Raw genomic sequence first — 16,508 nt, forward strand, 5'->3', positions numbered from 1 at the left:
CATAGGACAAGGCCTTGTTGCAGGTAGTTGTGGGAGGTGATCACAGGAAATACAGTACAAATGAGGGAGTAAGGAGAGTAAGCTGTGAATGAGAGAGATTAACTATACGGTGATGAACAGGCGACTGCTATGGGCAACAGGGACTAATCCTGCCTGTAATTCTGAGAAAGTACATGGACTGTGCTTAAGAAGTGTTGCACCAAGGAATTGAGAAATGCTCCTCCTGTGTTCCTGACCAGTTAGTCAAATGTATTTTCCACTGCCTACAAGTTAATGTGTATCTTTATCTGCGACATTTCTCCCTCCATGCAAAATTGATGACCACGTATACTGCTTGAAATTCTTTCTGCTAGGGTATTTCCCTTCAACATTATATTTAATGCTACTTGTTATGTGGTAGCAGTCCATTTTTCAGCTCACATATATATTCCACTGACCCATCCTTGAACTAGTCCTCAGTAGTTTTCTCCTCCATCAGCTATTGTATGAAACCAGTTCCTAGCTGAGGAAGCCATATTGGTGCAATAAATGTAGCTGATGTTGGGTTCTGTTCATATAACTCATTTGTACCGTCTCTACCTACTCAATGATTGTGACTCCATCACACATGAATGATTTCCATCATGTGATGGATTGCTGCTGTGCCCATCTAAACTTATTAAGTGGTATATCTGACAACCCAGCTTATGAAGACCAGAGTCAATTTCACAGTCTCTGGATGCAATATTTTCAGTAACTGAGTCTCTTCTAGGGCCTAGTAGAATGCTAGAGGCTACCTTTCAGAGAGCAATCATAATTATTGTTTACTATTTACTAGTAATTCTTTACTGCAGAAGGCATGATCTTGCTCCAGCATCCTAGTGGTCTGCACTGTAACCCACCTTTTGGAGTTGGCCTACACTCCTCATGGATACCTGAACCAGCTGCAGATTCATCTCTTGCTCTGGCCTTCACTTAGAATAGGTAGCCCTTTGATCCCTCCTTCCCAAATATGAGTGGTTCTCAGAACAAGAGTGGAACCAGAAAAAACACATTTGCCAGATCAATAGCGGCACATCAAATGCTAAGAGGCAAATAGATGCAGATAGGCTTCCCATTCTCACATAATAAATCCATCCTAACATGCCTATCTCTCTGACTCTTCTGACTCCTTTTTTTCAATTTTCTGTCAAGGCAGTGATGATTATATCTTTTCCTAAGCTTTAAGAGAGATCATATATTTGAAAAATGGCTCAATTATCTTTGTAATTGGGCCCTTTCTTTGTAATATGACTTTGCAGCTCAAGAGGTAGAATCGGTTTCCTTATTCTCTGAATCTCAACTGGGTCTTTAACCTGCACTGACCAATAGAATGAAGTGGAAGGAACAATGTACATGTATCTAGCCTAGAGCCTTACATACTTCAATTCTCACTCTTGAAACTCTGCCTCATGAAGTATAAACAAGTATAAGTTAATCTCCAAGAGATACCTGATTCAAGGTGGTACTAGAACAGCTACATTCAGACCACCTGTCTGCTAAAATTATATGCCTGAGATAATCCACTTGCCATAAATTGAGCCTGATCTAGAACAGCAACAGCAAAAGACCCTGAATAAATGGTTACTCTTTTAAGTCATTGGATTTTGTGGTTATCTGTTTTACAGTATTATTATGACAATAGAAGACTGATACAGAACTACTTCTGCAGTGTATTAGGAATGGCTTCAGGATTTTCATCAAATCTGCCAGTCTTTTTATCCTGATTAATCAGATATCACTCCCATAACAATATACTCTCTTGCTAACCTGCTTTATATCTTTCCTTCTTTTCTCTGTGCAGTTTACTCAAAGTTCACTTCCACATATATTCTCCGGGCTTCTGCTGTTTTTTTCAACTTTTTAAGGAATGATAGACAAACATAATTATATATATTTAAAGTGTATAATGTGATGATATGATACACATATATATTGTGGAATGATTACCAAGATGAAAATAACTAACACACCCATCATCTCCCATAGATAACACTTTTTATGTGGTGAGAACTCTTAAGATCTATTATCAGCCACTTACATTCAAATATACAATACCATATTATTATAAATATAAATTTATATAAAATATAAAACTTAACCATAGTCTATTAGCCATAGTCACCATGTTATACATTACATCTTCAGAATTTATTCTTCTGCTGTTAGATGTTGGCCAGTTTATGATGTCCTTGCATGGATAATCCTTTTTTTCACATAATATAGCCCATACTTCCCATTTGATACATGCTGAGATTTTAGCTTAGTTATTAATTTAGAGTCAATGAAAGCAGGAGGTAAAAGATCATGAGGGAAAGTATCATTAATGTACTACCTATCTTAGGTAGCACCATCCTTGATCTTCAGTCAGTGGAACTTTTCCCTTCTAGAGCAAGAGATAGGGCACATTTCCACCAGCTCAGAGGGTTCAGAAAAATCTGAACTTCAAAGTTAAGTGAACCTATCCAGTGTCTTTTCCTGAGTCGCCAGGTCTCAGTCCTTCTCTATTAAGGGCTTAAGGTTTTCAGTGGATACATTCTGGAGTTGTGAATTTAATATTTTTGGTGGTTCTACATCTCTTAAAATCAAAACATGGGTTTAATTTTTAGCAAAATCTGACTTTTGGCTACTAAAGATGTGGGTCTCTAAATTTTGCCATGAAGCATTTCTGACTTTCAGTGTGCCTTGAGTTGATAGTCCACTGGCCTGAATCTCTCATTTTCTATTTTTTCCAGGTCAGTAAATAATATGTAGCCAAGTTTAATATCTTTATAACTACTATTGCTCCAGTATGTTTCAAGTGCTTGAACTATTGCATGAAACACCTTCCTTTCTAATTGCACCTGATTTCATTCTTTGCAAATGAGAGTCTAAGTAACTGTGATGCTTCAGTTTAGCATACATGATCAATTTAGCAATTTGACCCCATTTGTCACCAGCAGTGGGGCTCTTGATGCTCTCTAATTCCAGCATTTCATTATGATCACTAATACTATTGCCATTTTGGTACGATTTCCTTAAAATAAAATAAGTAAAGGTTTGGGTTGCAATGTATTTGTCCCAGAAGGTAATCACAGGAAACACAAGTGAGAAAACGGGAAAAATGATATGAGAGAGGAGAGACAGGGCTGGTTTTATGAGTATACAAGCTGTGCTTTCACATAGAGCCTATGATAAGAAGGACGCCACCCGTAATTTCATGCACTGCTGTCACCATCATGAAGTTCTTAATAATTTTATTTTTGAATTTGAGTTTTGTAAGTGATGTATGATGGAACAATGAAGTATGCATGTGAGCAAAAGAAATATGTGCAATGTGCATATCCAATGTTCCTTGCCACCCCATTGCATATATTATTTGTCATGTGTACAGAATGCCAAATCTGTGAGAGTTCATTAAGACTCACAATGCGTCATTTAAGGCCGCAAAAGATAACAGAAACCAAGAAAAGGAAATGGAGTCAGAAATATGAATCTAAAAGTGATGAGGTATTAAGGAAAGAAACATTTTAAGGACAGGAGATGGGGGTGAAAAGAGCAAGGAGAAGGCAAGAGGGGAGAGACATAGAGAATATGAGTTAATAAGAACTTAAAAAGTCAACAGTGTCACAATCCCACTTTAATAAATGGACACCAAAATTGTAATAATATTTTTGAAAATGCTAGTTTTCTGAGAACTTCTATAATACTTCAGAATAGATAATTAATTAACTGAACTCAGAATTTGTTTGTGGAAGGAAATAAAAAGATATTCAAGAAGGATTATTAACTTTATTCATGAATTTATAAATGGTAATACCATAATAGGTTAATAAAAGAAGTCAGAATAACTTAAATCCTAATTCTTTAATACTTATTAATTCTTGATATGACTACTAGAAAAGCAATATAACCTGTAAATACTGTAGGCTTGAAAACAAGTCCAATTTTATGCTATATGGCACAATGATTTTGACTATAGCAATAAAATAATCTGAGATACAAGCAATGTTAATTAAATAATATTAGTTATATTTAAAGGATACAGAAATCAGGGTATCTGAAAAATATACCCTAAATATTTTTCAGGAAATACACTATGAGTACAAATATTTTTAAACAAGTATTGTAATAAGTTTCCCTATGGAAATATCAGAGAATTCTGTTAAACCAAAAGAAGCAAACAAAACTCACCTATAAACTGAAATCATTCAGAAATAACAATTGCTAGCTTTGGGTCATATATCTTTATGAGATGTGTTTGACAGAATAATAGCCCCCAAAGAAGCCCATGTCCTGCCCTGGAAACTGTGACTATATTACCTTACATAGTAACAGGGATTTTGCAGATGTGATTAAGGTAAAGTACCTTGATATAAAGAAGTTATCCTAGATTATCTAGGTGGACCCAGTCTACTCACATGAATACTTAAAAGCGGGAAACAACATAAGAAGAGCAGGTCAGAGAGATGTAGCAGGAGAAGCTGTCAACCCATCATCATAGGTTTTGAAAATGGAGGAAAGAGACTAGGAAACAAAGAATGCAGTTGCCTCTCGGAGCTGGGAACCATCTTCAGGTTACAGCCAGCAAGAAAACAAGGACGTCAGTCCAACAACCTCAACAAACTGAATTCTGCCAATATGATGAACTGGCAGGAGCCACATTCTCCCAAAGAAGCACAGCCTACCAGTACTTTGATTTTAGTCTGCTAAAAGAGACATATACTGGACTCCTGACCTAGAGAACTGTAAGATAAGAACTTTGTGTTGTTTAAGCCATTAGATTTATAGTAATTTGTAACAGTAGCAACAGGAAACTAAAACACATGTCATTTCTTATCTTTGTCTAGTCTGTACAGATGATTAATTTTTTTAAACAAAAATTTGGGTTGTAATTTACATAACATTTTGTTTCCTGTTTTATTCACCCTACAATATATTGTGAATATCTGTCGTGAGAAGCAGTATAACGGATGAGAGTACAGCTTCTGTAGCCAGACTGCCTCAATTCAAATAAATCATCTGTCTTACTTAACTGATTTGTTCTCTATTTCTTCCTATATAAAATGAGAGAGAGACTTCCCTGGTGGCTCAGTGGATAAGACTCCGTGCTCCCAATACCAGGGGCCCAGGTTCGATCCCTGGTCAGGGAACTAGATCCCATATGCATGCTGCAACTAAGAGTTTGCATGCCACAACTAAGGAACCCACGTGCTGCAACTAAGGAGCTGGTGAGCCACAACTAGGGAGCCTGCCTGCTGCAACTAAGGAGCCCACATGCTGCAACTAAGGAACCAGCAAGCCATGACTAAGGAGCCTGCAAGCTGCAATTAAGGATCTCACCTGCTGCAACTAAGACCTGGTGCAACCAAATAAATAAATAAATATTTTTTTTTAAAAAGCCTAACCTGTGACAAAGTCCCGATATTAAATTTCGAAATAAAATAAAATGAGGGATAAAAATAATACTACTTTATGAGGTTGACATATGAATATTATGTGTTCATATGTGTAAGGTAACTGAAACAGCATTAAATGCACTGTAAGTGAAAAAAATAAATAATGGTCCTTAAGTTTTGTTACTATAATCCATCCTGCTATATATAGATCTGTCTCTGCAATTGTTAAAGTTTCTGTATAACCTTCCATTTTAAGCATGTTGCATGGTACAGTTAAACAATCCCTAAAGTATTAGTTTGTACTTCTTTCTGTGAGTAACTTTTGCTGTGTAACAAACCACTTCAAAACAAGGTGGCTTAAAACTGCAACCACTCAGTTAGATCATAATTTTATAGGTTACTTCAGCAATTATTCTGAATTGGGCTAGCTCAGTTCATTTTTGCTGGGCTCTCTCTTGCATGACAGGTTGATAGTTTGGTGGTTGGATGTTCCAGCTTGGCCTCACTCATGTGAATGGTTTGCAGATTGTCAGCCAGGTTGATGGGGTTACCAGTCATGTGTCTCTCATCATCTGGTAGCCTAACTGGGCTTATTTTCATTGTAGCAGGAGCTCCAGGAGCTGTTAGAGAGGACTAACCCTCTGTACAAGTACTAGTAAGCCCTCTGCTTCCATCACATTTGCAAACGTAGCATTGTTCCAAACAAGTCACAAGGCCAGGCCCTGATTCAGAGTGGCAGGGCAGATCATAAGGCAAGGAGATTACACGGCAGGAAAAGCATGTGGTCATGTTTGGAATCCACCACAAATATAGTTTGTTTCTGCTTTTAGTTTTTTTAATATGATGAACAATACCAAGTGAATTACAATCTCAACTTGTGTAGAAAAACTCAGATGTGCTTTATCTAAGTCAGACTTCTCTGGCTCTGTTTATTCAAAGAAATGTTTTTAATAATTTGATTTCTAACAATTGTAAAGATAAATATTGTAATATAAATTAATATATGATATAAAACATGTATGCAGTATTTGGCTAATTTCTTGCTAATATGAGAATTTATATAATTGTAATATTTATTGCAGTATGCCAAATAATATGTATAACATTCAGTTATAATTTTCAAATTATTCTCCTCAGTAATTTTTTTTGTCACATACTTTATAATCTATTGAATTTTTATAATTGAACTACATTTCATTGTTACTGCCTCCATTTTCTTACTCTTCAGTTGCAGTGATAAAATGTCTGTACTTAATTTAAGTACTGAGGACCATCATTCCGGTAATAGAACATAATAGAAATGACAAATTAAACCTTGTGTGTGTGTGCATGTGTGTCTGTGTTTAAAGTAGCTAGACCGTATATACTGACCATAGCATTACAACTAGTTAGAGGATTTTATACAGGTTTCTATATCCATTGCTAGTGTTCTCTGTGCTAAGCCTCTAGCAATATTAGCAGTAAGACTTGCAGAGATTCTTATACAGATGAAGGCTGTACCATCTCCAATAACAAAGGAATCTGATTTGTTAGCATATAGCGTAAAATATTCTAAGAATTCTGAGATAGTTCTGTAACTCTATTTTCAAACCTAGTGTTACTTGATCTACATGAAATTACTATTATATATTTTTAAATAGCCATTTTATTTTGTGCAATGTTTCCCTCTAGTCTTAAAGCTCTAGGAAAAAATACACATCTTTAGACTTAATAATCTGACTTTTTTAATGATGGAATGATGTTTATTTATGTTGTTTATACTTATATTTGAAAACACTGTCAAAATTGAAAAGCCAGTATGCTTCTAATGACCCAAAGTATGAATTCTATAAATTTCAAAATGTAATTTGTTCCCTTTTGTCCCTTTTTCCTGCGAATAATGCCTTGCAGTGCTATATATTGAGAAGACAATCAAGAAATTTGCTTCCTTAAGCAATGTGTTTCTTTAACCCCTCTCTTTTGGAATGGCAACTGTAACATCCAAAAACATTTCTTACTGAATCTTGTACTGTTTTCACTGTTGAAGACAGAAAATTCTGTATAAGAGCATGCAACTATGACAAGGAAAGGAATAAGTACTAGGTCATTTAGACTCCAAATCATGTCATTGTAGGTACAACCCTACAATGCTTTTAAGCATAATCAAACTTGTGCTGGAGCCAGTGGAGATATTTGCTTATGTCACCAAGAAGAAGCATAATAAAGATGTCTGGTTCAGTAGGAAAATATTTTTCAGTAGGTTGAATTCATGTGTTCTCTTCTGTGAAAAATCCAAGGTGGTCCCTAAAGCGCTGGCCCACTACAGAAGAAGATGCAGAGTAAAAGCACCCTTAGTCCAGCAAAATAGAATGGTTTTATCAGACATTTATGATAGAAAGTGGGGGGGGGCTCTCAATGTTACAGCATTGCTAAGATTTAGAGGAGCAGATAAAGACTGTGGTTGCTTCAAACAATCTTACATTGTAATTGTAGACTTTCTCTAGTTTATCTTTAAACTAGGAAATTTCCAAGCAGCAATACTGATGTACAACTTACATATATGTATATGTAACCTTCATAGAGTTGGAATACCTTCTTCTTATGTTGGTTGGCTATTTCATTCAAGAATGTATGGTCAACAAAAAATAAGATAATTTATTTTTTGGAATTCAAAAGAAATATCTAAATAAGAGGACATCTCCACAATTCAGTAAAATTTATTTAATTACTCCCTACCCCTTCTCCATGTCTCCTATTCTGGTAATAATTCTCGCACACAATGTGGCTGCTTCCAAAAATTCTTGCTTACCCACAGTCAAAATTTCTCTGACTAATCTCTGGACTCTTCCTCTGCCTTTCCCTTCCCTTCCATTTTCCAATGTAATTCCTCTAGGCTTTCAGTTGATCTAGATCTCCTCTCACTCATGACTTCAACCTACCTGATGAGGCCCTGAAAAAGTAAAACATGCCATCTATATTTGAAACTTTGAGGTGGGATGTTTGTGGGGAATTGAAAGGTAGAAAAAGCAATACCATCCTCCTGAGTATGGGGGCGTGGTAGGCAGAAGTTGTAATCAAATATACTCACCACTAGCAGTGTTCGTCTTTATGTTTTGCATTCATCAACTCATTAATCTCACAACAATCCAGTGAGGTATGTTTAATTATTACTCCTATTTTGCAGATGAGGAAACTCAAGTTTACAGAGGTTAAATAACTTGTAGAGGACCCACAGTGAGCAGCAAGTCTTACCTCAGGCCTAACTCTAGAAGCCATGACCTTAAATGCTAAATTATGGTCCTGAGTTAAACTCACCTGTGCTAATATTTTTAGTCCCTGTCACACATGACTAACATGAAACTGAACCAGAACTGGGAAAGAAGAGAAGCATTTGGAAGGGAAGGGTATATGCAGACACTTCTACCTCACTTAAAGCTGAATGAGAGCAATAAGATACCTACTTAGCTCATATCCTTTACAGTCTTGATGTTCTGTGTGTCTTGTCTTAAAGGTAAATATCAAAGTGATTTGTTGAAACCTTAGACTATAAGCATTCTTTCAACAAAAAGTCTCTATTTTGAAAATCATAATAAATTTCTACCCACTCTTCAATAATTGGCAATCAGAAAATTAAAACAATGATTTTAAAAGTTTCTTGATGTGCTCTACAATAGAGAGATTGAAAAAAAATAAGACTTTAGAAAATACATTTATGATGTTACAGAGAGCCAGGTACATAAACTCAATGCTTGTATTGGTTTAATTACCACCTTAGAAATAAAACATTCACATTAACCAAATAAAACATTGCAACAATATGCCAAATATTTTTATAATTCACCACAATTTCCTTATGCCCAGCTGTTCATCTTATATTAAAAATTTCTCATGACCATTGAAGCATTTGTTTTAAGGATATTTTTCTTTGTTATGTTAGAGAAATATCTGCCAAGATTTTGTTCCATTTTGGAATTTTTAAAAAATAAAACCACAGGGCTTCCCTGGTGGCGCAGTGGTTGAGAGTCCGCCTGCCAATGCAGGGGATACGCGTTCGTGCCCTGGTCCGGGAAGATCCCACATGCCGCGGAGCAGCTGGGCCCGTGAGCCATGGCCGCTGGGCCTGCGCGTCCGGAGCCTGTGCTCCGCAGCGGGAGAGGCCACAACAGTGAGAGGCCCGCATAGTGCAAAAAAATAAATAAATAAAAAAAATAAATAATAATAAAATAATAATAAAAATAATAAATAAAAAATAATAAAAAAAAAAATAAATAAATAAATAAAACCAAAAAAAGTGTTAGTGAAAAATATGGTACTTTCTTATTTTAGTAAGGAACACTACCCAAGTGCTAGCCATTCACCTGGCAAAATGTGGGTATTATTGACACTATCAGCTGAGATGGTGTAATTTTGATGTGAAACACCAGGCCTTACTGATGACTAGTAAGAACTGTAAGATCATAAAGGAAAGTAAATATCTATTGATTTGGAGATCAGAAGGTTCTTCCACACTTAGTTAAAGTTTCAATATATCTGCATAGATGGATAAATCTGGTAAGAATTAGGTACCTGTGATTTTTTATCAGTTACATTTTTTTCATGTATCAATTTCTTTTGAGCACCTGTTATGTGGCAGCCTAAGGAGCTCATAATCTATGAAATAGATTCTATGGCATGATGGAAGTAATTACAACATTCTATGAAGACATATCAAAAGGGTACCTAACTAAGTTGTTTGATAGATGAAAGCTTCACAGAGGAGAGGACATCCAAAGTGAGTAAAGCGAAATTAGCCACGCTCAAGTCTGAAGTTTGGAAGGCTATTCCAGGTAGCGTGAGGAACTTGTGAAAGACACAGGTGTCTCTGAACATGGGTGAGTGGTAAAAGATGTGGCAAAATAAGTAGAGTTTGATCATGATATTTTTCAAGTCATACTTTGTTTTTTGTTTTTTTTCAGGGAACAATACGATGTCATTGAAATATTTGCAGCTGAAGAATGAGATGATCAGATTGGCATTTGAAAAAGCCTGATTCAGTGTAAATTGATTGTGAGAAGATCAGCTTGGTACCTGGGAGAACAGGTAAAAATTCTTACAGAGAAGCTTATTCACCTGGAAGAGTTACCTGTCAGTCTGTGTCCCTGAGAGGGTTCCAGCAGGTTCCTAGATGTGTGTGTTAAATTAGATTCCATGCTCCTCAGGCCGACACTGTAATATAATCAGGTGAACATCCATCACTTTAAAGTCTGGGTGCAATCAGCTGCCTCTGAGCTGGGCCCTGGGCCTGGTGAGCCTGAGGGCAAAAGCCCTTTAGGAGCAGCTTCTAAGATCACAAGAGTCTGGTGGGTCTAGGAACATGAGCCCTGTTGGTTTTCAGAGTTAGATATTTGGGGAGCTTATCTCTCCAGTGTATGTCTTGAAAGTTGGAATGCCTGAGGAGTGGGTTTGAACCCTTCAGTCCTCAGGGAGAGGCTCCAGGCTTTGAGTTCCCTCCTGCTTGTGGGACACCGCACTGGGGGTTGGGTATATGGTGAGATGGTTTCCTAGCCTTTCCTACCCACTTTGATGTGATTTTCTTCTCATTTGCCTAATGTGTAGTTATTACTCAGTCAGCCTTTAGGTTTTTATAAAAGGAAGTTGTTCCATGTGTAGCTATAGACTCTTAGGAGGAGGTGAGTTCACAGGCATCATATTGGGTTGGCCAAAAAAGTTCGTTTGGCTTTTCGCGAACATTTTATGGAAAACCTGAACGAACTTTTTGGCCAACCCAATACATAGCTGTCTTGAACAGCAACTGCTATGTGATGTTCTTAAGCAATTTCTTCTTCATTTTCAAATTAACTCCAGGTATCTAAGGGCCTCTTCAAAACAATACTTGGCTGGGTTAATTTAGATTGGCTAATGCATATATATATAAGTTGTTTTGTAGCTCTGTTAAGCTTATTTTATAATTTAGACTTAGCTGATTTAGACTGGCTTTGCATTAAAATAAATAAAATGTATTTTATCAGGTTAGTTTTATTAAAGTTGTCCTCAGTCAATTTTCCTCAGAATTAACTTACACTTTTTAAAGAAACAAGTTTATACATGAATTGTGATAAATATACACCAAAAATGTCTCTGTAGATATTTATTTTGTTTACATGATGATTATTAACATGTAATAATACCATAATCTTATGCCATAAAATCAATAATGTTTTAATTAATCATTAAATATACTTATATATATATTATAAGCAATATATATATTGCTCATTATAAGAATTGATAATCCTATTGTAGATTTTATGAGAAGTTTATACCTTGAATTCTGTTAGAATTCTAACATATAAATGCAGAACACAGTGTTTCAAAGTTTCTATCAAAAACTTTCAAGTCTGCATTGCTTTTTCCAAAGACTGCAGATTAATCACCTGGGAAATATATTTTTAATTTGCTTTAGGTTGTGTATAAATCTTGTAACAAAGTAAAATCCCTATAATTCAAAGAACCAAAACTACTTTCACTTCAGCATGCTGTTTTCCCTGACAGCCCTATTGTTGCTGATTAATCTCTCAGTTTAAATTTGGAATAGAAAAATAAGCTTCCCAATTTTAAGATCAACACTGGTGTGGTGAACTCTTCTTACAGGAAAACACAATTTCAGTGAAACTCCGGAGGTTGCTCTTCATTGAAAAAAAATTATTCTTAAATACATGTTAGAAATGAGGATGCATGAAATATTTTTTATTCTGTCAGAAAATACATGTAGAGTATATATTCTTCTTGGACACTTTAGGGGTAACAGTCATGGCTGTGCATAAAGAACACATTATTGGAAAATAGGAGACCCGAGTTCTAGTCCTATTTCCTTTGGATGGTAGAGGAGTAAATGTGGATATCAAGATCTGTGAAGGGTATGAGGTTTGCCTACTTGCAAGCTAACAATATAGCTGCCCAATCTCATGTATGTTGGCAGAAAATATGAAATGTTTTGGTCTCACAAAGACTTTTACTCAGAACACCAGACAGCATGAGCTTCATGTTGGCATTGGTTGCCCTAACTTCCAAGTTCCATGGGGATGATGTGGAATTGTCCAGGTGGAGGCTGTACATGCAGTGAGTTTACATCACAGCTGAGTGACTTCCAGCTAAGAAAACCTCCCAGTTGTATAGATAGGCTGCTAGCAAACGTGCCAATCAGTGCCCAGGAAGGAGACATTGTTTTTATTAGTTTCATCAGGAAACAAATCTGTCCTCTGTCTGGAGAGAAACACTATTCACTATCCTACTAAAATGTCTGCTATACAAAGATCCTTGAAAAGATAGTCCAGAAAAAAGCCTGTGCTTAGAAGAAGAACAGAAACATAAGAGACTCAAGGAGAATTATCTTCCAAGATTAACCACTCCATGTTTCTACGCCATCTTGGCTTTAGGTAAATTTTGCCATGAGCACACTACTCTCTCAGCTACTTTAATTCATCTGTCAAACAGGAGCTGAAATCAAATTTGATCAATTTGCCTCAGGCAACATTGAACTAAGGTTGCAATCGGCAGGACTCCAAGCAGCAGGATGAGGCCGATCATCAGTATTGACTTCAGCCATGCCCTTCAGAGTCCTGGCTGAGCAAATTTGTGAAACCCTTAATATCCACCATATAAACCCACATGAATGTACTGAAAATTTCCACTTGTTCTGAGGATTGCACAGATTGCACCTTGACCTTCAAGGAGGAAGTCTAGGGCAATTCCACCATCCATTAGAACTTTGGCCAGTGAGTTGAGGCTGCAAAAGTGCCTTCCAAGGTTGAGGTGATATTTCCTTGAACACTTAAAGATCTCTAATCCACATAAGATGAAAGTCAAGACAGGCAATTTAATGCCTGATTTTCACACTGAGAGTGCTAAGGAGGCAAAGAGTACTCTTGAAATGAAAGTGCTGTTCACACTTATTGGGGCTCCCCAGGTAGGACTTGCAAAGGGGGGGCATAGGTTGAGAGTATTTGCCACGTGGTCACCCACTGGCTAAAATGCATTAAAAGCTTCAGTTCCTTTTAGAATAGTGAGTCTAATTCTTCCGTTGGGGAAGAAGAATTAGGCCCACCTGTCACTCAGGCCCACCTGTCACTCAGGCCCACCTGTTCTGTTTGTCTATGCCATCAGCCAGGTGGCATTTGTGCACCCAAAGGAATGATGGAAGGTATGGTTGGAGAAGACCTCCATAGGTACTTTAAGCTGGACTATCTCTGCAGTTTCTGATTGTCTGTTCTGCTAAGATTAATGGGAATAGCAATCAAATTATGGTCAGAATTGTATGGCAGGATGGCAGACATAGCAGTCAATTAAATTTACTGCACTTGTACCAGTTTGAAAAAGCTGCACCATCCACAGAATTTCTTTCTGCATCCATAGAATTTATTAATAAATTATCACAACAGTTCTCAGGCAATAAAATATCCCCCATACAGTGTGACTGGCCCATCCAGGAGAGGTTCTGGGAGCACATCCATCCACAAAATAGTAGGTGGCAATGTTTTCATCTTCTAGAGCCCAGTGCCTGTTCCACAACTCTGTAACCCCGTTGATAAGTGAGCAAGATGACAGTCCCTAAGAGGATGTGTAACAGCTCAGAAGGCCCTTTCATCACAGATCCCCATTACCGTTCTGATGAAGTCCAGGAGCTGGGAAGAGTCTGTGCACAAGCCTCAGACACAAAAAGAGTCTAACTGCTGCACTGTAATTGGATCCACATGGCCATACATGGTAATGACAGTGCAAATAAACCTGGGAACTCAAGAACTGCTAGATACTGCATTCTTACAAGCATTGATTGTCTTCCTCAGGGACAGTTCTCAAAGACAAAATAACACTAATGGCCTTCCCTGTCCCATATTTCCCAGGGTCTAAGATGTTCCCTCTGCAGGTTTAGGGTTGTTGCTCTACCTCCACCTCGACAAAATCTGGTATTCCATTCTAGCAGGTGTAAATTCACAATTTTTCCAATTATCCTTTATGTGAGCCCAGACCTTTTGTCTGGAAGGGTCACCTTCAAGAGGGACACAGGACCTTTTATAAAACATAACCAGAAATCTGTTTGAATTATCTGTTCTACTTTTGGTGAGGCTACCATCTGGGGCATGTGCCTACTTGATGCATCGAGTTTGCCAGTAGTGGATGAAAAGATGCATTATGCCCAGAAATGGTCAGGATAGTCTCCTGAATGTTCAAAGTAGCTTTATAAAGTCCCTCTAATCCCCCACCTTTTTTGTTGTGATCATTATTTATGAAGCAGCCAAGAGGAAAGAATCCTGTTATGGGAGCAGACACACTCATTGACTAAATGCCTTACTAAGGAGTATGTGGACAGGAGAAGGTTAGGGTGGTAGAGTCAGACTATCAGATCTTTGGCATTTTTAGGGATAAAAGAGCCATCATTGTCATATTGCAAGTGATCCAGAAAGTCAAACACATGACACAGACTAGATTCAGGGATCACAGTGATGTGACTTGGGTTAGTTGGTCAATTATCTGAACAGAGTGAGTAGTGGTGCTGCACCACTGATTACCCCAGAGGACGTCCAAGGTACGATTGGTCAACCCGCTAGGAGGTGAATGGGCAGTGCTCATGTGATGTGTGGCTTTCCGCACCCCACCCCCAACACTGGGAGACAAGGAGGCTAACTTTTGGAAAGAGCCACAAGTTAAGCATACAGTGGAAATCTCTGCATTAGAGACATAGAGTCAGGCTTCATCAGTAACTTGATTCCTATCTCATCAGAGAACAGGCCCTTACTGAGTGATGCGGACAGTTCAATCACTAGCCATAATTTTTTACACAGTTTATGGCTCCCTGAAGGGATTCTTTAATCTACTAGTCTGTGGTTTTCCCAGTGGGAGACCAAACACCTAGACTTTTGGCAACAGCCCAACTGACTATTCAGTTTCACTAAAACTCTGTAGCTTTGTTGTAGACGGTAGGGTGGAGATACATTTTCCCCAGAAGGAGAGTTGCAGTTTTTCTTGTAAAGCACCAGTGTCATCAGGACCAGACTAACTGCATTCTTACATATACTATCTCACTCTGGGTTCAGTTAGGAAATAGACTCCACACAGTGGGTTAAATATGCAATGTTTAATATAAAGAATTATTAAATACTGACAAACAAATGATGATAAGATATAAGGAAATTCTATCAGGTACCCTAGGAAAGAGGGTCAGAACCCAAGGAAGGACAAACTTGGGACAGGACTTTAAGGCTAGGATTTTGACCAAGGTCTGGTCCAACCCACTGGACAGAGAAATTCACTGTATTTCTCAGATCAGAATTGGTCAGCAGTTGCTAGGCAAACAGGACGCAATCCTCCAGAGTACATACAAGGTGTCAGGGGATGAGGAACTGTTAGTGTAGGTGTGCAGAGAGAATAGGGTTTTGGGGCACACGTGAATGTATACTGATCTGCAGAGATTAGGGTGGTTCATGCAATAAGTTATGCACACGATTCTGCAGAGGGATTGGCTGCTCACTGGGAACTCCTCAGGATGCAAGCCAGCGAATGGTAGCAAAGTGGTAACAGTAGGGGCCTGGTGATGACCCTCTGGGCCTTGGCCTGCCTTGGGAATCATGGTGCTACTGTATCCAAGAGGCTCTAGGTATACTGGTTTCCGTCTTGAGAGGGTCACAGGAAGGTTGTTGCTAGGTTAGCCCATAACGGCAAGGTCGCCTAGGGACTGAACATTCTGGATGTGGCGCTGCAGGAGAGCTCCACCAGATGTCCTCACATTCCCACCCTGGCCCACTGAGCAGCAGCTGGAAACAGCTTCAGTGTGCCTCCAGTGCCATTTAGCCAGAAAACTTAGCATGATACACTCTGTAAAGAAAAATATACTGAAGGGTGGATTTAGAGCTGAGAGGCAATAAATTGATAACTGCCACATATAACAAGACTTTTGAGACACTTCCTCCTCTTTTAGTCATTAAGTACAAGCTGACTCACCCCAGTATGGAAATATCAGGCCAGAGAGTCATGAGGTCTCTACGGTTTTGGTGTTTGATTTCAACAAGAGCTCAGTAGAAAGCTAATAGCTACTTTTCAAAAGAACAGCCATGTCAGTGAGGCTGCAAGTCCTAAACACCAAGGGATGGGGCTGAAAGG

The 16,508-nt window shown here is 38.0% G+C and overlaps 1 long non-coding RNA gene across 1 annotated transcript in view; it reads left to right on the top strand.

Annotated features, from left to right (window-relative positions):
• Window positions 1–16,508, top strand: part of LOC307186179 — a 332,682-nt gene that overhangs the window by 250,830 nt on the left and 65,344 nt on the right. Inside the window, exon 3 of the long non-coding RNA XR_013828263.1 lies at window positions 10,331–10,454. This is a non-coding gene — a long non-coding RNA (uncharacterized lncRNA). The remainder of the gene's footprint in view (window positions 1–10,330; window positions 10,455–16,508) is intronic.

This window comes from Stenella coeruleoalba, assembly GCF_951394435.1.
Source record: "Stenella coeruleoalba genome assembly, chromosome: 4".
In the NCBI taxonomy this organism is placed as follows: domain Eukaryota; kingdom Metazoa; phylum Chordata; class Mammalia; order Artiodactyla; family Delphinidae; genus Stenella; species Stenella coeruleoalba.